Here is a 22,637-nt window from a genome sequence, read left to right as displayed (position 1 = left end):
GTGTCTCTGTGATTTATGGTTTTCTCTGGGTATATGCCCAGAAGTGGGATTGCTGGATCCTATGGTAATTCTCTTTTTAGTTTTTTTTTTTTTTTTTTTTTTTTTTTTGCGGTACGCGGTCCTCTCACTGTTGTGGCCTCTCCCGTTGCGGGGCACAGGCTCCAGATGTGCAGGCTCAGCGGCCATGGCTCACGGGCCCAGCCGCTCCGCGGCATATGGGATCCTCCCAGACCAGGGCACGAACCCGTATCCCCTGCATCGGCAGGCGGACTCTCAACCACTGCGCCACCAGGGAGGCCCATCTCTTTTTAGTTTTTTAAAGGAACCTCCATACTGTTCTCCATAGTGACTGTATCAATTTACATTCCCACCAATAGCGGAAGAGGGTTCCTTTTGTCCACACCCTCCCCAGAATTTGTTGTTTGTAGATTATCTGATGATGCCGATTGTAACAGGTGTGAGGTCTTACCTCATTGTAGTTTTGATTTGCATTTCTCTAATAATTAGTGCTGTTGAGCAGCTTTTCATGTGCGTCTTGGCCATCTCTGTGTCTTCTTTGAAGAAACGTCTATTTAGATCTTCTAACCATTTTTGTATTGGGTTGTTTGTTGTATTAACATTAAGCTGCATGAGCTGTGTATATATATTGCAGATTAAACCTTTGTCCATTGATTCGTTTGTGAACGTTTTCGCCCCTTTTGAGGGTTACCTTTTTCCATTCCCGTTTTTTTAACAAAGAAAGAAAGAAAGCAAAAGAATCAGAACACTAATGTGCGTGAAATATGCCTCTTGAAACTGTCGTTTTGAAATATGGACGTCTTTTGAATTTTTTGGTCGATATATGACCCCAGGATTTGTTTTCAGGGCAGGTGTCATTTACAGGCCTGTAATGATTTGGAATATCCACTGATCATTAGTGCTGGGAATAAAGCTGCTGTTGTGTGAAACGGCCACAAGGTGGCAGCAGTTCTCCCTTACCAAATCTGGTTACTAGGGCAGCAGAGCCTCAATGGAAGTCGCGTTCTAGATTGGAATGTAGAACGGAATGTGCCAGGAGAAAGCCCCTCAAGTTTGTCTCACTACTTCCTGTTCGTGTTTTTAATTTAATTTTTTATTTTTTATTACAGCAAGTTTGAGTACAACGTTTAGCTTGTTGTAGGTGTGCAAGAGGTGGTTCTTTTACACATATACATATGTCTGTTCTTCCTGGGATCCTTTTCCCATGTTCGTTATGACAGAATGTTGAGTAGTCTTCTCTTGGTACTCCGTAGGTCTTTGGTGATTATATACGTCTACTGTGTTTGTATATGTCTGTTAACCCCAATATAATAATGAATTCAATCCTCACACCTTTCCATTGGTGAACCATAAGTTTGTTTAATGAATCTTGATTGCCCTTCTCCGTGGAAATATCTGCCCTGGTATCAATTTATAGGTAACACCTATAAGTGATATGATATGATATGTGTCTTTCACTTTCTGACTTACTCCAAGTCACGTGATTACCTCTAGACTCATCTACGGTGCTGCAAATGGCATTGTGTGCTTTCTTTCCTTGGCTAATATTCTGTCTTAGAGAGGTCCATTTTCTGCAATGTGATTTCCTGAGGGCTGAGGATTAGCTGACCTGGGCAGCCTGAGCCTGCCGTGAAGCCCTCCCCAGGTGTGCCTGGGTTGAGGTCAATATAAACAGCACTCCAGGCAGCAATAGACCCTGCAGCTGTGCCTGACTCCATACTCTCAGCCCCGTCAGCAGTCTCGGGGCTGTGCTGGTGGGAGGTTGGGAGGGTCCACGGCTTTGTGGGTGGCCCGGTGTGAGTGGGGCTCTGCTGGACTTTCTGGAGGAGTTGCCAGGCTGCCACCTGTAAAGAAGAGGATGTGTCACCCATAACTTCCACTGGAATATCTCTCCGGGCTGAGGTGAGTTAGGAAAAAAAGGAGTGGGGGCCGGGACAGGAGGGGTATCTCAGGAAGGGCAATGGAAAGCTTCCAGAAGAGCACCCGTGGCCAGGACCATCCTGGCTGACCTGCAGGCACCAAGTTGGCCTGCGTGCTTTCGCTGGTGTGGCTCCACGGCCCTTCCGCTAGGCTTTCAAGCCCTTGTACATATTCAGGTGTTTCACCTGGGAAGGGTGGGAACAGTTCAGCAGCAGCTGGCCTGGGGCTCAGCTCAAATTTACTCAGAGAGGCCTCGGCACGGTCCCCCAGCTTTGCAATAAGGACGCTCCTTGCGTGGGCGGGCGGGGCTGCTGGCTGTATGGGGGATGATTCCCCACCTCTGACCAATTTCAGAATTGTTTACCACTGGAGCAAGTGCCTTGGTAGTGTTTTCCTCTGTATAACTGTTAGGTTCAGTTTTTTTTTTTCTTTTTTGGTTCAAGTTAGATTTTATTCCTCTTTTATGTATTTATGGATATAAGCATGGAAATAATTCATTCTTATAAATACATCAGTGTGAATGGAAGAACATTTTTTCTGTTTTATTTTTACATTTTGATTTTAAAATTTTTGAAATTTAATTTTATTTATTTTTTGTATACAGTAGGTTATTATTAGTTATCTATTTTATGCATAGACATGTATAAAGGTCAATCCCAATCTCCCAACTCATCCCACCACCACCACCCCATGGCTTCCCCCTCTTTGTGTCCATACGTTTGTTCTCTACCTCTGTGTCTCTATTTCTGCCCTGCAAACCAGTTCATCTGTAGCATTTTTCTAGGTTCCACATATAGGCATTAATATACAATATTTGTTTTTCTCTTTCTGACTTACTTCACTCTGTATGACAGTCTCTAGATCCATCAACTTCTCTACAAATGACTCAGTTTCATTTCTTTTTATGGCTGAGTAATATTCCAATTTATATATGTACCACATCTTTTTCCATTCGTCTGTCTGTGGGCATTTAGGTTGCTTCCATTACCTGGCCTTTCTAAATAGTGCTGCAATGAACATTGTGGTGAATGTGTCTCTGTGATTTATGGTTTTCTCTGGGTATATGCCCAGAAGTGGGATTGCTGGATCGGATGGTAATTCTCTTTCTAGTTTTTTAAAGGAAACTCCATACTGTTCTCCATAGTGACGGTATCAATTTACATTCCCACCAATAGAGGAAGAGGGTTCCTTTTGTCCACACCCTCCCCAGAATTTGTTGTTTGTAGATTTTCTGATGATGCTGATCCTAACAGGTGTGAGGTGATACCTCATTGTAGTTTTGAGTTGCATTTCTCTAATAATTAGTGCTGTTGAGCAGCTTTTCATGTCCGTCTTGGCCATCTCTGTGTCTTCTTTGAAGAAACGTCTCTTTAGAACTTCTGCTCATTTTTGTATTGGGTTGTTTGTTTTTTTAATATTAAGCTGCATGAGCTGTTTATATATATTGGAGATTAAACCTTTGTCCATTGATTCGTTTGCAACGATTTTCGCCCAGTCTGAGGGATGCCTTTTTCCACTCCCGTCTTTTTAACCAAAAAAGAAAGAAAGACAAAGAAACAGAACACTAATGTGCACAAAATATGCCTTTTGAAATGGTCGTTTTGAAATATGGACGTCCTTTGAATTTTTTGGTCAATATGTGACCCCAGGATTTGTTTTCAGGGCAGGTGTCATTTACAGGCCTGCAATGATTTTGAATATCAACTGACCATTAGCCCTGGGATTAAAGCTGCTGTTGTGTGAAACGGCCACAAGGTGGCAGCAGTTCTCCCTTTCCAAATCTGGTTACTAGGGCAGCAGAGCCTCAATGGAAGTCTTGTTCTAGATTGGAATTTAGAATGGAATGTGCCAGGAGAAAGCCCCTCAAGTTTGTCTCCCTACTTCTTGTTCGTATTTTTAATTTAAATTTTTATTTTTTATTACAGCAAGTTTGATTACAATGTTTGGCTTATTGTAGGTGTCGAAGATGTGGTTCTTTTACACATATACAGATGTCTGTTCTTCCTGGGATCCTTTTCCCAGGGAAGTTATGACAGAATGTTGAGTAGTCTTCTCTTGGTATTCCGTAGGTCTTTGGTGATTATATATGTCACCTGTGTTTGTATATGTCTGTTAACCCCGATATCGTAATGAAACCAATCCTCACACCTTTCCTTTGGTGAACCATAAGTGTGTTTAATGAATCTGTCATTGCCCTTCTCCGTGGAAATATCTGCCCTGGTATCCATTTTTAGGTAACACCTATAAGTGATATGATATGTGTCTTTCACTTTCTGACTTACTACAAGTCACGTGATAACCTCTAGACTCTCTACGGTGCTGCAAATTGCATTGTGTCATTATTTTCCTTGGCTTCTATTCTGCCTAAGCGACGTCCATTTTCAACAATGTGATTCCCTGAGGGTTGTGGATTAGCTGACCTGGGCAGCCTTACCCTGCTGGCCGGCCCTCCCCAGGTGTGCCTGTTTGAGGTCAATATAAACAGCGCTCCAGGCAGCATAGCCACTGAAGCTGTGCCTGACTCCATATTCTCTGCCCTGTCAGCAGTCTCGGGGCTGAGCTGGTGGGAGGGAATGAGGGGCCACAGCTTTGTTGGTGGCCCGGTGTGAGTGGGGCACTGCTGGCCTTTCTGCAGGAGTTGCCATGCTGCCACCTGTAAAGAAGAGGATGTGTCACCCTTACCTTCCGCTGGAAATTCTCTCCGGACAGAGGTGAGGAAGGAAAAAAGCAGTGGGGGCCGGGACAGGAGGGGTATCACAGGCAGGACAATGGAAAGCTTCCGGGAGAGTACCCGGGGCCAGGACCACCCTGGCTGGCCTGCAGGCACCAAGTTGGCCTGCGTGCTGTCGCTAGTGTGGCTCCACGGCCCTTCCTCTAGGATTTCAAGCCCTTGTACATATCCAGGTGTTTTACCTGGGAAGAGTGGGAACAGTTCAGCAGCAGCTGGCCTGGGGTTCAGCTCACCTTTATTCAGAGATGCCTCAGCACGGTCTCCCAGCATTGCAATGATGTCGCTCCTTGCGTGGGGGGTGTGTGCTAGCTGGATGGGAGATGATTCCACACCTCTGACCAATTTCAGAATTGTTTATCGCTGGAGCAAGTGCCCTGATAGGGTTTTCCTCTGTATAACTGGTGGGTTCAGGTATTTATTCGTTTATGGTTCAAGTTAGATTTTATTCCTCTTTTATGTATTTATAGATATAAGCATGGAAATAATTCATTCCTATAAATACATGTGTGTGAAGGGAAGAACATTTTTCTCTTTTATTTTTAAATTTTATTTTTCAAAATTTTGAAATTTAATTTTATTTACTTTTTTATACAGAAGGTTATTATCCGTTATGTATTTTATGCATATACATGTATACAGGTCAATCCCAATCTCCCAACTCATCCCACCACCACCACCCCATGGCTTCCCACACTTTGTGTCCATACGTTTGTTCTCTACCTCTGTGTCTCTATTTCTTCCCTGCAAACCAGTTCATCTGTACCATCTTTTAGGTTCCACATATATGCATTAATATAAAATATTTGTTTTCCTCTTTCTGACTTACTTCATTCTATATGACAGTCTCTAGATCCATTGATGTCTCTACAAATGCCCCAGTTTCGTTGCTTTTTATGGCCGAGTAATATTCCATTTTATATATGTACCCCATCTTTATCCATTCATGTGTCTGTGGGCATTTAGGTTGCTTCCATTACCTGGGTATTTTAAATAGTGCTGCAATGAACATTGTGGAGAATGTGCCTTTTTGATTTATGGTTTTCTCTGGGTATATGCCCAGAAGTGGGATTGCTGGATCAGATGGTAATTCTATTTCTAGTTTTTTAAAGGAAACTCCATACTGTTCTCCATAGTGATGGTATTAATTTACATTCCCACCAATAGTGGAAGAGGGCTCCTTTTGTCCACACCCTACCCAGAATTTGTTGTTTGTAGATTTTCTGATGATGCCGATCCTAACAGGTGTGAGGTGATACCTCATTGTAGTTTTGATTTGCATTTCTCTAATAATTAGTGCTCTTGAGCAGCTTTTCATGTGCGTCTTGGCCATCTCTGTGTCTTCTTTGAAGAAACGTCTCTTTAGAACTTCTGCCCATTTTTGTATTGGGTTGTTTGTTTTTTTAATATTAAGCTGCATGAGCTGTTTATATATTTTGGAGATTAAACCTTTGTCCATTGATTCGTTTGCAACGATTTTCGCCCAGTCTGAGGGAGGCCTTTTTCCATTCCCGTCTTTTTAACCAAAAAAAAAGAAAGACAAAGAAGCAGAACATTAATGTGCATAAAATATGCCTTTTGAAACGGTCGTTTTGAAATATGGACCTCCTTTGAATTTTTTTGGTCGATATGTGACACCAGGATTTGTTTTCAGGGCAAGTGTCATTTACAGGCCTGCAATGATTTTGAATATCAACTGACCTTTAGCGCTGGGATTAAAGCTGCTGTTGTGTGAAACGGCCACAAGGTGGCAGCAGTTCTCCCTTACCAAATCTGGTTACTAGGGCAACAGAGCCTCAATGGAAGTCGTGTTCTAGATTGGAATTTAGAATGGAATGTGCCAGGAGAAAGCCCCTCAAGTTTGTCTCCCTACTTCTTGTTCGTATTTTTAATTTAAATTTTTATTTTTTATTACAGCAAGTTTGATTACAATGTTTGGCTTATTTTAGGTGTCGAAGATGTGGTTCTTTTACAAATATACAGATGTCTGTTCTTCCTGGGATCCTTTTCCCAGGTACGTTAGAACAGAATGTTGAGTAGTCTTCTCTTGGTATTCCGTAGGTCTTTGGTGATTATATATGTCACCTGTGTTTGTATATGGCTGTTAACCCCGATATTATAATGAAACCAATCCTCACACCTTTCCATTGGTGAACCATAAGTTTGTTTAATGAATCTGTGATTGCCCTTCTCCGTGGAAATATCTGCCCTGGTATCCATTTTTAGGTAACACCTATAAGTGATATGATATGTGTCTTTCACTTTCTGACTTACTACAAGTCACGTGATTACCTCTAGACTCTCTACGGTGCTGCAAATGGCATTGTGTCCTTATTTTCCTTGGCTTCTATTCTGCCTTAGCGAGGTCCATTTTCAACAATGTGATTCCCTGAGGGTTGTGGATTAGCTGACCTGGGCAGCCTTACCCTGCCGGCCGGCCCTCCCCAGGTGTGCCTGGTTGAGGTCAATATAAACAGCGCTCCAGGCAGCAATAGCCCCTGAAGCTGTGCCTGACTCCATATTCTCTGCCCCGTCAGCAGTCTCGGGGCTGAGCTGGTGGGAGGGAATGAGGGGCCACAGCTTTGTTGGTGGCCCGGTGTGAGTGGGGCACTGCTGGCCTTTCTGCAGGAGTTGCCAGGCTGCCACCTGTAAAGAAGAGGATGTGTCACCCATACCTTCCGCTGGAATTTCTCTCCGGACAGAGGTGAGGAAGGAAAAAAGCAGTGGGGGCCGGGACAGGAGGGGTATCACAGGCAGGACAATGGAAAGCTTCCGGAAGAGTACCCGGGGCCAGGACCACCCTGGCTGGCCGGCAGGCACCAAGTTGGCCTGCGTGCTGTCGCTAGTGTGGCTCCACGGCCCTTCCTCTAGGCTTTCAAGACCTTGTACATATTCAGGTGTTTTACCTGGGAAGTGTGTGAACAGTTCAGCAGCAGCTGGCCTGGGGCTCAGCTCACCTTTATTCAGAGATGCCTCGGCACAGTCTCCCAGCTTTGCAATGAGGGTGCTCAATGCGTGGGGGGTGGGTGCTAGCTGGATGGGAGATGATTCCACACCTCTGACCAATTTCAGAATTGTTTACCGCTGGAGCAAGTGCCCTGATAGGGTTTTCCTCTGTATAACTGGTGGGTTCAGGTTTTTTTTCGTTTATGGTTCAAGTTAGATTTTATTCCTCTTTTATGTATTTATAGATATAAGCATGGAAATAATTCATTCCTATAAATACATGTGTGTGAAGGGAAGCACTTTTTTCTGTTTTATTTTTAAATTTTATTTTTTTTTAATTTTGAAATTTTATTTTATTTACTTTTTTATACAGCAGGTTATTATCAGTTATGTATTTTATGCATATACATGTATACAGGTCAATCCCAATCTCCCAACTCATCCCACCACCACCACCCCATGGCTTCCCACACTTGGTGTCCATACGTTTGTTCTCTACCTCTGTGTCTCTATTTCTTCCGTGCAAAACCAGTTCATCTGTACCATCTTTTAGGTTCCACATATATGCATTAATATACAATATTTGTTTTCCTCTTTCTGACTTACTTCATTCTATATGACAGTCTCTAGATCCATCGATGTCTCTACAAATGACCAACTTTCTTTCCTTTTTATGGCCGAGTAATATTCCATTTTATATATGTACACCATCTTTATCCATTCATCTGTCTGTGGGCATTTAGGTTGCTTCCATTACCTGGCTATTTTAAATAGTGCTGCCATGAACATTGTGGTGAATGTACCTTTTTGATTTATGGTTTTCTCTGGGTATATGCCCAGAAGTGGGATTGCTGGATCAGATGGTAATTCTATTTCTGGTTTTTTAAAGGAAACTCCATACTGTTCTCCATAGTGACGGTATCAATTTACATTCCCACCAATATTGGAAGAGGGCTCCTTTTGTCCACACCCTCCCCAGAATTTGTTGTTTGTAGATTTTCTGATAATGGCGATCCTAACAGGTGTGAGGTGATACCTCATTGTAGTTTTGATTTGCATTTCTCTAATAATTAGTGCTGTTGAGCAGCTTTTCATGTGCGTCTTGGCCATCTCTGTGTCTTCTTTGAAGAAACGTCTCTTTAGAACTTCTGCCCATTTTTGTATTGGGTTGTTTGTTTTTTTAATATTAAGCTGCATGAGCTGTTTATATATATTGGAGATTAAACCTTTGTCAATTGATTCGTTTGCAACGATTTTCGCCCAGTCTGAGGGATGCCTTTTTCCATTCCCGTCTTTTTAACCAAAAAAGAAAGAAAGACAAAGAAGCAGAACACTAATGTGCATAAAATATGCCTTTTGAAATGGTCGTTTTGAAATATGGACGTCCTTTGAATTTTTTTGTCGATACGTGACCCCAGGATTTGTTTGCAGGGCAGGTGTCATTTACAGGCCTGCAATGATTTTGAATATCAACTGACCATTAGCGCTGGGATTAAAGCTGCTGTTGTGTGAAACGGCCACAAGGTGGCAGCAGTTCTCCCTTACCAAATCTGGTTACTAGGGCAGCAGAGCCTCAATGGAAGTCGTGTTCTAGATTGGAATTTAGAATGGAATGTGCCAGGAGAAAGCCCCTCAAGTTTGTCTCCCTACTTCTTGTTCGTATTTTTAATTTAAATTTTTATTGTTTATTACAGCAAGTTTGATTACAATGTTTGGCTTATTGTAGGTGTCGAAGATGTGGTTCTTTTACACATATACAGATGTCTGTTTTTCCTGGGATCCTTTTCCCATGTACGTTATGACAGAATGTTGAGTAGTCTTTAGGTATTCCGTAGGTCTTTGGTGATTATATATGTCACCTGTGTTTGTATAATTCTGTTAACCCCGATATCGTAATGAAACCAATCCTCACACCTTTCCATTGGTGAACCATAAGTTTGTTTAATGAATCTGTGATTGCCCTACTCCGTGGAAATATCTGCCCTGGTATCCATTTTTAGGTAACACCTATAAGTGATATGATACGATATGTGTCTTTCACTTTCTGACTTACTACAAGTCACGTGATTACCTCTAGACTCATCTACAGTGCTTCAAATGGCATTGTGTCCTTATTTTCCTTGGCTTCTATTCTGCCTTAGCGAGGTCCGTTTTCAACAATGTGATTCCCTGAGGGTTGTGGATTAGCTGACCTGGGCAGCCTTACCCTGCCGGCCGGCCCTCCCCAGGTGTGCCTGGTTGAGGTCAATATAAACAGCGCTCCAGGCAGCAATAGCCCCTGAAGCTGTGCCTCACTCCATATTCTCTGCCCCGTCAGCAGTCTCGGGGCTGAGCTGGTGGGAGGGAATGAGGGGCCACAGCTTTGTTGGTGGCCCGGTGTAAGTGGGGCACTGCTGGCCTTTCTGCAGGAGTTGCCAGGCTGCCACCTGTAAAGAAGACGATGTGTCACCCATAACTTCCGCTGGAATTTCTCTCCGGACACAGGTGAGGAAGGAAAAAAGCAGTGGGGGCCGGGACAGGAGGGGTATCTCAGGCAGGACAATGGAAAGCTTCCGGAAGAGTACCCGGGGCCAGGACCACCCTGGCTGGCCTGCAGGCACAAAGTTGGCCTTCGTGCTGTCGCTGGTGTTGCTCCATGGCCCTTCCTCTAGGCTTTCAAGCCCTTGTACATATTCAGGTGTTTTACCTGTGAAGGGTGGGAACAGTTCAGCAGCAGCTGGCCTGGGGCTCAGCACACCTTTATTCAGAGATGCCTCGGCACGGTCCCCCAGCTTTGCAATGAGGACGCTCCTTGCATGGGGTGTGGGTTGCTGCCTGTATGGGATATGATTCCCCACCTCTGACCAATTTCAGAATTGTTTACCACTGGAGCAAGTGCCCTGATAGGGTTTTCCTCTGTATAACAGGTGGGTTCAGGTTTTTCTTTTCTTTTTTGGTTCAAGTTAGATTTTATTCCTCTTTTATGTATTTATAGACCTAAGCATGGAAATAATTCATTCCTATAAATACATCTGTGTGAAGGGAAGAACTTTTTTCTCTATTATTTTTAAATTTTATTTTTTTAAATTTTGAAATTTAATTTTATTTATTTTTTTATACAGCAGGTTATTATTAGTTATGTATTTTATGCATATACATGTATGCAGGTCAATCCCAATCTCCCAACTCATCCCACCACCACCACATCATGGCTTCCCACACTTGGTGTCCATACGTTTGTTCTCTACCTCTGTGTCTCATTTCTTCCCTGCAAACCAGTTCATCTGTACCATTTTTTAGGTTCCACATATATGCATTAATATACAATATTTGTTTTCCTCTTTCTGACTTACTTCATTCTGTATGACAGTCTCTAGATCCATCGAAGTCTCTACAAATGACCCAGTTTCATTCCTTTTTATGGCTGAGTAATATTCCATTTTATACATGTACCACATCTTTATCCATTCATCTGTGTGTGGGCATTTAGGTTGCTTCCATTACCTGGCCTTTGTAAATAGTGCTGCAATGAACATTGTGGTGAATGTGCCTTTTTGATTTATGGTTTTCTCTGGGTATATGCCCAGAAGTGGGATTGCTGGATCAGATGGTAATTCTATTTCTAGTTTTTTAAAGGAAACTCCATAGTGTTCTCCATAGTGACTGTATCAATATACATTCCAACCAATAGTGGAAGAGGGCTCCTTTTGTCCATACCCTCCCCAGAATTTGTTGTTTGTAGATTTTCTGATGATGCCGATCCTAACAGGTGTGAGGTGATACCTCATTGTAGTTTTGGTTTGCATTTCTCTAATAATTAGTGCTGTTGAGCAGCTTTTCATGTGCGTCTTGGCCATCTCTGTGTCTTCTTTAAAGAAACGCCTCTTTAGATCTTCTGCTCCATTTTTGTATTGGGTTGTTTGTTTTTTTAATATTAAGCTGCATGAGCTGTTTATATATATTGGACATTAAACCTTTGTCCATTGATTCGTTTGCAACTTTTCGCCCCTTCTGAGGGATGCCTTTTTCCATTCCCGTCTTTTTAACCAAAAAGGAAAGAAAGAAAAAGAAGCAGAAAACTAATGTGCATAAAATATGGATTTGAAACGGTCGTTTTGAAATATGGACGTCCTTTGAATTTTTTGGTCGATATGTGACCCCAGGATTTGTTTTCAGGGCAGGTGTCATTTACGGGCCTGCAATGATTTTGAATATCAACTGACCATTAGCGCTGGGATTAAAGCTGCTGTTGTGTGAAACGGCCACAAGGTGGCAGCAGTTCTCCCTTACCAATTCTGGTTACTAGGGCAAGAGAGCCTCAATGGAAGTCGTGTTCTAGATTGGAATTTAGAATGGAATGTGCCAGGAGAAAGCCCCTCAAGTTTGTCTCCCTACTTCTTGTTCGTGTTTTTAATTTAATTTTTATTTTTTATTACAGCAAGTTTGATTACAATGTTTGGCTTGTTGGAGGTGTGGAAGATGTGGTTGGTTCTTTTACACATATACACATGTCTGTTTTTCCTGGGATCCTTTTCTCATGTACGTTATGACAGAATGTTGAGTAGTCTTTTGGTATTCCGTAGGTCTTTGGTGATTATATATGTCACCTGTGTTTGTATAAGTCTGTTAACCCCGATATCGTAATGAAACCAATCCTCACACCTTTCCATTGGTGAACCATAAGTTTGTTTAATGAATCTCTGATTGCCCTTCTCGGTGGAAATATCTGCCCTGGTATCCATTTTTAGGTAACACCTATAAGTGATATGATATGATATGTGTCTTTCACTTTCTGACTTACTGCAAGTCACGTGATTACCTCTAGACTCATCTACGGTGGTGCAAATGGCATTGTGTACTTTTTTTCCTTGGCTTCTCTTCTGCCTTAGCGAGGTCCGTTTTCAACAATGTGATTGCCTGAGTGTTGTGGATTAGCTGACCTGGGCAGCCTTACCCTGCCGCCCAGCCCTCCCCAGGTGTGCCTGGTTGAGGTCAATATAAACAGCGCTCCAGGCAGCAATAGCCCCTGAAGCTGTTCCTGACTCCATATTCTCTGCCCCGTCAGCAGTCTCGGGGTGGTGCTGGTGGGAGGGAATGAGGGGCCACAGCTTTGTTGGTGGCCCGGTGTGAGTGGGGTTCTGCTGGCCTTTCTGCAGGAGTTGCCAGGCTGCCACCTGTAAAGAAGAGGATGTGTCACCCATACCTTCCGCTGGAATTTCTCTCCGGACAGAGGTGAGGAAGGAAAAAAGCAGTGGGGGCCGGGACAGGTGGGGTATCTCAGGCAGGACAATGGAAAGCTTCCGGAAGAGCGCCCGGGGGCAGGACCACCCTGGCTGGCCTGCAGGCACCAAGTTGGCCTGCGTGCTGTTGCTGGTGTGGCTCCATGGCCCTTCCTCTAGTCTTTCAAGCCCTTGTACATATTCAGGTGTTTTACCTGGGAAGGGTGGGAACAGTTCAGCAGCAGCTGGCCTGGGGCTCAGCTCACCTTTATTCAGAGATGCCTCTGCACGATCCCCCAGCTTTGCAATGAGGACGCTCCTTGCGTGGGGTGTGGGTTGCTGGCTGTATGGGAGATGATTCCCCACCTCAGACCCATTTCAGAATTGTTTACCGCTGGAGCAAGTGCCCTGATAGGGTTTTCCTCTGTATAACTGGTGGGTTCAGGTTTTTTTTTTCTTTTATGGTTCAAGTTAGATTTTATTCCTCTTTTATGTATTTATAGATATAAGCATGGAAATAATTCATTCCTGTAAATACATCTGTGTGAAGGGAAGAACTTTTTTCTGTATTATTTTTAAATATTATTTTTTTTAATTTTGAAATTTAATTTTATTTATTTTTTTATACAGCAGGTTATTATTAGTTATGTATTTTATGCATATACATGTATGCAGGTCAATCCCAATCTCCCAACTCATCCCACCACCACCACACCATGGCTTCCCACACTTGGTGTCCATACGTTTGTTCTCTACCTCTGTCTCTATTTCTTCCCTGCAAACCAGTTCATCTGTACCAGTTTTTAGGTTCCACATATATGCATTAATATACAATATTTGTTTTCCTCTTTCTGACTTACTTCATTCTGTATGACAGTCTCTAGATCCATCGATGTCTCTACAAATGACCCAGTTTCATTCCGTTTTATGGCTGAGTAATATTCCATTTTATACATGTACCACATCTTTATCCATTCATCTGTCTGTGGGCATTTAGGTTGCTTCCATTACCTGGCTATTGTAAATAGTGCTGCAATGAACATTGTGGTGAATGTGCCTTTTTGATTTATGGTGTTCTTTGGGTATATGCCCAGAAGTGGGATTGCTGGATCAGATGGTAATTCTATTTCTAGTTTTTTTTTAACGAAACTCCATACTGTTCTCCATAGTGACTGTATCAATTTACATTCCCACCAATAGTGGAAGAGGGCTCCTTTTGTCCACACCCTCCCCAGAATTTGTTGTCTGTAGATTTTCTGATGATGCCGATTCTAACAGTGTGAGGTGATACCTCATTGTAGTTTTGATTTGCATTTCTCTAATAATTAGTGCTGTTGAGCAGCTTTTCATGTGCGTCTTGGCCATCTCTGTGTCTTCTTTGAAGAAACGTATCTTTAGATCTTCTGCCCATTTTTGTATTGGGTTGTTTGTTTTTTTTAATATTAAGCTGCATGAGCTGTTTATATATATTGGAGATTAAACCTTTGTCCATTGATTCGTTTGCAACTTTTCGCCCCTTCTGAGGGATGCCTTTTTCCATTCCCGTTTTTTTAACCAAAAAAGAAAGAAAGAAAAAGAAGCAGAAAACTAATGTGCATAAAATATGCCTTTTGAAATGGTCGTTTTGAAATATGGACGTCCTTTGAATTTTTTGGTCGATATGTGACCCCAGCATTTGTTTTCAGGGCAGGTGTCATTTACGGGCCTGCAATGATTTTGAATATCAACTGACCATTAGCGCTGGGATTAAAGCTGCTGTTGTGTGAAACGGCCACAAGGTGGCAGCAGTTCTCCCTTACCAATTCTGGTTACTAGGGCAAGAGAGCCTCAATGGAAGTCGTGTTCTAGATTGGAATTTAGAATGGAATGTGCCAGGAGAAAGCCCCTCAAGTTTGTCTCCCTACTTCTTGTTCGTGTTTTTAATTTAATTTTTATTTTTTATTACAGCAAGTTTGATTACAATGTTTGGCTTGTTGGAGGTGTGGAAGATGTGGTTGGTTCTTTTACACATATACACATGTCTGTTTTTCCTGGGATCCTTTTCTCATGTACGTTATGACAGAATGTTGAGTAGTCTTTTGGTATTCCGTAGGTCTTTGGTGATTATATATGTCACCTGTGTTTGTATAAGTCTGTTAACCCCGATATCGTAATGAAACCAATCCTCACACCTTTCCATTGGTGAACCATAAGTTTGTTTAATGAATCTCTGATTGCCCTTCTCGGTGGAAATATCTGCCCTGGTATCCATTTTTAGGTAACACCTATAAGTGATATGATATGATATGTGTCTTTCACTTTCTGACTTACTGCAAGTCACGTGATTACCTCTAGACTCATCTACGGTGGTGCAAATGGCATTGTGTTCTTTTTTTCCTTGGCTTCTCTTCTGCCTTAGCGAGGTCCGTTTTCAACAATGTGATTGCCTGAGTGTTGTGGATTAGCTGACCTGGGCAGCCTTACCCTGCCGCCCAGCCCTCCCCAGGTGTGCCTGGTTGAGGTCAATATAAACAGCGCTCCAGGCAGCAATAGCCCCTGAAGCTGTTCCTGACTCCATATTCTCTGCCCCGTCAGCAGTCTCGGGGCGGTGCTGGTGGGAGGGAATGAGGGGCCACAGCTTTGTTGGTGGCCCGGTGTGAGTGGGGTTCTGCTGGCCTTTCTGCAGGAGTTGCCAGGCTGCCACCTGTAAAGAAGAGGATGTGTCACCCATACCTTCCGCTGGAATTTCTCTCCGGACAGAGGTGAGGAAGGAAAAAAGCAGTGGGGGCCGGGACAGGTGGGGTATCTCAGGCAGGACAATGGAAAGCTTCCGGAAGAGCGCCCGGGGGCAGGACCACCCTGGCTGGCCTGCAGGCACCAAGTTGGCCTGCGTGCTGTTGCTGGTGTGGCTCCATGGCCCTTCCTCTAGTCTTTCAAGCCCTTGTACATATTCAGGTGTTTTACCTGGGAAGGGTGGGAACAGTTCAGCAGCAGCTGGCCTGGGGCTCAGCTCACCTTTATTCAGAGATGCCTCTGCACGATCCCCCAGCTTTGCAATGAGGACGCTCCTTGCGTGGGGTGTGGGTTGCTGGCTGTATGGGAGATGATTCCCCACCTCAGACCCATTTCAGAATTGTTTACCGCTGGAGCAAGTGCCCTGATAGGGTTTTCCTCTGTATAACTGGTGGGTTCAGGTTTTTTTTTTCTTTTATGGTTCAAGTTAGATTTTATTCCTCTTTTATGTATTTATAGATATAAGCATGGAAATAATTCATTCCTGTAAATACATCTGTGTGAAGGGAAGAACTTTTTTCTGTATTATTTTTAAATATTATTTTTTTTAATTTTGAAATTTAATTTTATTTATTTTTTTATACAGCAGGTTATTATTAGTTATGTATTTTATGCATATACATGTATGCAGGTCAATCCCAATCTCCCAACTCATCCCACCACCACCACACCATGGCTTCCCACACTTGGTGTCCATACGTTTGTTCTCTACCTCTGTCTCTATTTCTTCCCTGCAAACCAGTTCATCTGTACCAGTTTTTAGGTTCCACATATATGCATTAATATACAATATTTGTTTTCCTCTTTCTGACTTACTTCATTCTGTATGACAGTCTCTAGATCCATCGATGTCTCTACAAATGACCCAGTTTCATTCCGTTTTATGGCTGAGTAATATTCCATTTTATACATGTACCACATCTTTATCCATTCATCTGTCTGTGGGCATTTAGGTTGCTTCCATTACCTGGCTATTGTAAATAGTGCTGCAATGAACATTGTGGTGAATGTGCCTTTTTGATTTATGGTGTTCTTTGGGTATATGCCCAGAAGTGGGATTGCTGGATCAGATGGTAATTCTATTTCTAGTTTTTTTTTAACGAAACTCCATACTGTTCTCCATAGTGACTGTATCAATTTACATTCCCACCAATAGTGGAAGAGGGCTCCTTTTGTCCACACCCTCCCCAGAATTTGTTGTCTGTAGATTTTCTGATGATGCCGATTCTAACAGTGTGAGGTGATACCTCATTGTAGTTTTGATTTGCATTTCTCTAATAATTAGTGCTGTTGAGCAGCTTTTCATGTGCGTCTTGGCCATCTCTGTGTCTTCTTTGAAGAAACGTATCTTTAGATCTTCTGCCCATTTTTGTATTGGGTTGTTTGTTTTTTTTAATATTAAGCTGCATGAGCTGTTTATATATATTGGAGATTAAACCTTTGTCCATTGATTCGTTTGCAACTTTTCGCCCCTTCTGAGGGATGCCTTTTTCCATTCCCGTTTTTTTAACCAAAAAAGAAAGAAAGAAAAAGAAGCAGAAAACTAATGTGCATAAAATATGCCTTTTGAAATGGTCGTTTTGAAATATGGACGTCCTTTGAATTTTTTGGTCGATATGTGACCCCAGCATTTGTTTTCAGGGCAGGTGTCATTTACGGGCCTGCAATGATTTTGAATATCAACTGACCATTAGCGCTGGGATTAAAGCTGCTGTTGTGTGAAACGGCCACAAGGTGGCAGCAGTTCTCCCTTACCAATTCTGGTTACTAGGGCAAGAGAGCCTCAATGGAAGTCGTGTTCTAGATTGGAATTTAGAATGGAATGTGCCAGGAGAAAGCCCCTCAAGTTTGTCTCCCTACTTCTTGTTCGTGTTTTTAATTTAATTTTTATTTTTTATTACAGCAAGTTTGATTACAATGTTTGGCTTGTTGGAGGTGTGGAAGATGTGGTTGGTTCTTTTACACATATACACATGTCTGTTTTTCCTGGGATCCTTTTCTCATGTACGTTATGACAGAATGTTGAGTAGTCTTTTGGTATTCCGTAGGTCTTTGGTGATTATATATGTCACCTGTGTTTGTATAAGTCTGTTAACCCCGATATCGTAATGAAACCAATCCTCACACCTTTCCATTGGTGAACCATAAGTTTGTTTAATGAATCTCTGATTGCCCTTCTCGGTGGAAATATCTGCCCTGGTATCCATTTTTAGGTAACACCTATAAGTGATATGATATGATATGTGTCTTTCACTTTCTGACTTACTGCAAGTCACGTGATTACCTCTAGACTCATCTACGGTGGTGCAAATGGCATTGTGTTCTTTTTTTCCTTGGCTTCTCTTCTGCCTTAGCGAGGTCCGTTTTCAACAATGTGATTGCCTGAGTGTTGTGGATTAGCTGACCTGGGCAGCCTTACCCTGCCGCCCAGCCCTCCCCAGGTGTGCCTGGTTGAGGTCAATATAAACAGCGCTCCAGGCAGCAATAGCCCCTGAAGCTGTTCCTGACTCCATATTCTCTGCACCGTCAGCAGTCTCGGGGCGGTGCTGGTGGGAGGGAATGAGGGGCCACAGCTTTGTTGGTGGCCCGGTGTGAGTGGGGTTCTGCTGGCCTTTCTGCAGGAGTTGCCAGGCTGCCACCTGTAAAGAAGAGGATGTGTCACCCATACCTTCCGCTGGAATTTCTCTCCGGACAGAGGTGAGGAAGGAAAAAAGCAGTGGGGGCCGGGACAGGTGGGGTATCTCAGGCAGGACAATGGAAAGCTTCCGGAAGAGCGCCCGGGGGCAGGACCACCCTGGCTGGCCTGCAGGCACCAAGTTGGCCTGCGTGCTGTTGCTGGTGTGGCTCCATGGCCCTTCCTCTAGTCTTTCAAGCCCTTGTACATATTCAGGTGTTTTACCTGGGAAGGGTGGGAACAGTTCAGCAGCAGCTGGCCTGGGGCTCAGCTCACCTTTATTCAGAGATGCCTCTGCACGATCCCCCAGCTTTGCAATGAGGACGCTCCTTGCGTGGGGTGTGGGTTGCTGGCTGTATGGGAGATGATTCCCCACCTCAGACCCATTTCAGAATTGTTTACCGCTGGAGCAAGTGCCCTGATAGGGATTTCCTCGGTATAACTGGTGGGTTCAGGTTTTTTTTTTTTCTTTTATGGTTCAAGTTAGATTTTATTCCTCTTTTATGTATTTATAGATATAAGCATGGAAATAATTCATTCCTGTAAATACATCTGTGTGAAGGGAAGAACTTTTTTCTGTATTATTTTTAAATATTATTTTTTTTAATTTTGAAATTTAATTTTATTTATTTTTTTATACAGCAGGTTATTATTAGTTATGTATTTTATGCATATACATGTATGCAGGTCAATCCCAATCTCCCAACTCATCCCACCACCACCACACCATGGCTTCCCACACTTGGTGTCCATACGTTTGTTCTCTACCTCTGTCTCTATTTCTTCCCTGCAAACCAGTTCATCTGTACCAGTTTTTAGGTTCCACATATATGCATTAATATACAATATTTGTTTTCCTCTTTCTGACTTACTTCATTCTGTATGACAGTCTCTAGATCCATCGATGTCTCTACAAATGACACAGTTTCATTCCTTTTTATGGCTCAGTAATATTCCATTTTATACATGTACCACATCTTTATCCATTCATCTGTCTGTGGGCATTTAGGTTGCTTCCATTACCTGGCTATTGTAAATAGTGCTGCAATGAACATTGTGGTGAATGTGCCTTTTTGATTTATGGTTTTCTCTGGGTATATGCCCAGAAGTGGGATTGCTGGATCAGATGGTAATTCTATTTCTAGTTTTTTTTTAACGAAACTCCATACTGTTCTCCATAGTGACTGTATCAATTTACATTCCCACCAATAGTGGAAGAGGGCTACTTTTGTCCACACCCTCCCCAGAATTTGTTGTTTGTAGATTTTCTGATGATGCCGATCCTAACAGGTGTGAGGTGATACCTCATTGTAGTTTTGATTTGCATTTCTCTAATAATTAGTGATGTTGAGCAGCTTTTCATGTGCGTCTTGGCCATCTCTGTGTCTTCTTTAAGGAAACGTCTCTTTAGAACTTCTGCCCATTTTTGTATTGGGTTGTTTGTTTTTTTAATATTAAGCTGCATGAGCTGTTTATATATATTGGAGATTAAACCTTTGTCCATTGATTCGTTTGCAACTATTTTCTCCCCTTCTGAGGGATGCCTTTTTCCATTCCCGTTTTTTTAACCAAAAAAGAAAGAAAGAAAAAGAAGCAGAAAACTAATGTGCATAAAATATGCCTTTTGAAACGGTCGTTTTGAAATATGGACGTCCTTTGAATTTTTTGGTCGATATGTGACCCCAGGATTTGTTTTCAGGGCAGGTGTCATTTACAGGCCTGCAATGATTTTGAGTATCAACTGACCATTAGCGCTGGGATTAAAGCTGCTGTTGTGTGAAACGGCCACAAGGTGGCAGCAGTTCTCCCTTACCAAATCTGGTTCCTAGGGCAGCAGAGCCTCAATGGAAGTCTTGTTCTAGATTGGAATTTAGAATGGAATGTGCCAGGAGAAAGCCCCTCAAGTTTGTCTCCCTACTTCTTGTTCATATTTTTAATTTAAATTTTTATTTTTTATTACAGCATGTTTGATTACAATGTTTGGCTTATTGTAGGTGTCGAAGATGTGGTTCTTTTACACATATACAGATGTCTGTTCTTCCTGGGATCCTTTTCCCAGGTACGTTATGACAAAATGTTGAGTAGTCTTCTCTTGGTATTCCGTACGTCTTTGGTGATTATATATGTCACCTGTGTTTGTATATGTCTGTTAACCCCGATATCGTAATGAAACCAATCCTCACACCTTTCCTTTGGTGTACCATAAGTTTGTTTAATGAATCTGTGATTGCCCTTCTCCGTGGAAATATCTGCCCTGGTATCCATTTTTAGGTAACACCTATAAGTGATATGATATGATATGTGTCTTTCACTTTCTGACTTACTACAAGTCACGTGATTACCTCTAGACTCATCTACGGTGCTGCAAATGGCATTGTGTCCTTATTTTCCATGGAATTCTATTCTGCCTTAGCGAGGTCCATTTTCAACAATGTGATTCCCTGAGGGCTGTGGATTAGCTGACCTGGGCAGCCTTACCCTGCCGGCCGGCCCTCCCCAGGTGTGCCTGGTTGAGATCAATATAAACAGCGCTCCAGGCAGCAATAGCCCCTGAAGCTGTTCCTGACTCCATATTCTCTGCCCCGTCAGCAGTCTCGGGGCTCAGCTGGTGGGAGGGAGTGGGGGGCCACAGCTTTGTTGGCGGCCCGTTGTGACTGGGGCACTGCTGGCCTTTCTGCAGGAGTTGCCAGGCTGCCACCTGTAAAGAAGAGGATGTGTCACCCATACCTTCCGCTGGAATTTCTCTCCGGACAGAGGTGAGGAAGGAAAAACGCAGTGGGGGCCGGGACAGGTGGGGTATCTCAGGCAGGACAATGGAAAGCTTCCGGAAGAGCGCCCGGGGGCAGGACCACCCTGGCTGGCCTGCAGGCACCAAGTTGGCCTGCGTGCTGTTGCTGGTGTGGCTCCATGGCCCTTCCTCTAGTCTTTCAAGCCCTTGTACATATTCAGGTGTTTTACCTGGGAAGGGTGGGAACAGTTCAGCAGCAGCTGGCCTGGGGCTCAGCTCACCTTTATTCAGAGATGCCTCTGCACGATCCCCCAGCTTTGCAATGAGGACGCTCCTTGCGTGGGGTGTGGGTTGCTGGCTGTATGGGAGATGATTCCCCACCTCAGACCCATTTCAGAATTGTTTACCGCTGGAGCAAGTGCCCTGATAGGGTTTTCCTCTGTATAACTGGTGGGTTCAGGTTTTTTTTTTTTCTTTTATGGTTCAAGTTAGATTTTATTCCTCTTTTATGTATTTATAGATATAAGCATGGAAATAATTCATTCCTGTAAATACATCTGTGTGAAGGGAAGAACTTTTTTCTGTATTATTTTTAAATATTATTTTTTTTAATTTTGAAATTTAATTTTATTTATTTTTTTATACAGCAGGTTATTATTAGTTATGTATTTTATGCATATACATGTATGCAGGTCAATCCCAATCTCCCAACTCATCCCACCACCACCACACCATGGCTTCCCACACTTGGTGTCCATACGTTTGTTCTCTACCTCTGTCTCTATTTCTTCCCTGCAAACCAGTTCATCTGTACCAGTTTTTAGGTTCCACATATATGCATTAATATACAATATTTGTTTTCCTCTTTCTGACTTACTTCATTCTGTATGACAGTCTCTAGATCCATCGATGTCTCTACAAATGACCCAGTTTCATTCCGTTTTATGGCTGAGTAATATTCCATTTTATACATGTACCACATCTTCATCCATTCATCTGTCTGTGGGCATTTAGGTTGCTTCCATTACCTGGCTATTGTAAATAGTGCTGCAATGAACATTGTGGTGAATGTGCCTTTTTGATTTATGGTGTTCTTTGGGTATATGCCCAGAAGTGGGATTGCTGGATCAGATGGTAATTCTATTTCTAGTTTTTTAAAGGAAACTCCATACTGTTCTCCATAGTGACGGTATCAATTTACATTCCCACCAATAGTGGAAGAGGGCTCCTTTTGTCCACACGCTCCCCAGAATGTGTGGTTTGTAGATTTTCTGATGATGCCGATCCTAACAGGTGTGAGGTGATACCTCATTGAAGTTTTGATTTGCATTTCTCTAATAATTAGTGCTCTTGAGCAGCTTTTCATCTGCGGCTTGGCCATCTCTGTGTCTTCTTTGAAGAAACGTCTCTTTAGAACTTCTGCCCATTTTTGTATTGGGTTGTTTGTTTTTTAATATTAAGCTGCATGAGCTGTTTATATATATTGGAGATTAAACCTTTGTCCATTGATTCGTTTGCAACGATTTTGCCCAGTCTGAGGGATGCCTTTTTCCATTCCCGTCTTTTTAACCAAAAAAGAAAGAAAGACAAAGAAGCAGAACACTAATGTGCATAAAATATGCCTTTTGAAACGGTCGTTTTGAAATATGGATG

This window comes from Mesoplodon bidens (assembly GCF_964165515.1).
Source record: "Mesoplodon bidens genome assembly, contig: HAP1_SCAFFOLD_69, whole genome shotgun sequence".
Taxonomy (NCBI): domain Eukaryota; kingdom Metazoa; phylum Chordata; class Mammalia; order Artiodactyla; family Ziphiidae; genus Mesoplodon; species Mesoplodon bidens.
The sequence above is the reverse complement of the archived record's forward strand: the minus strand, read 5'-3'. Positions refer to the sequence as shown.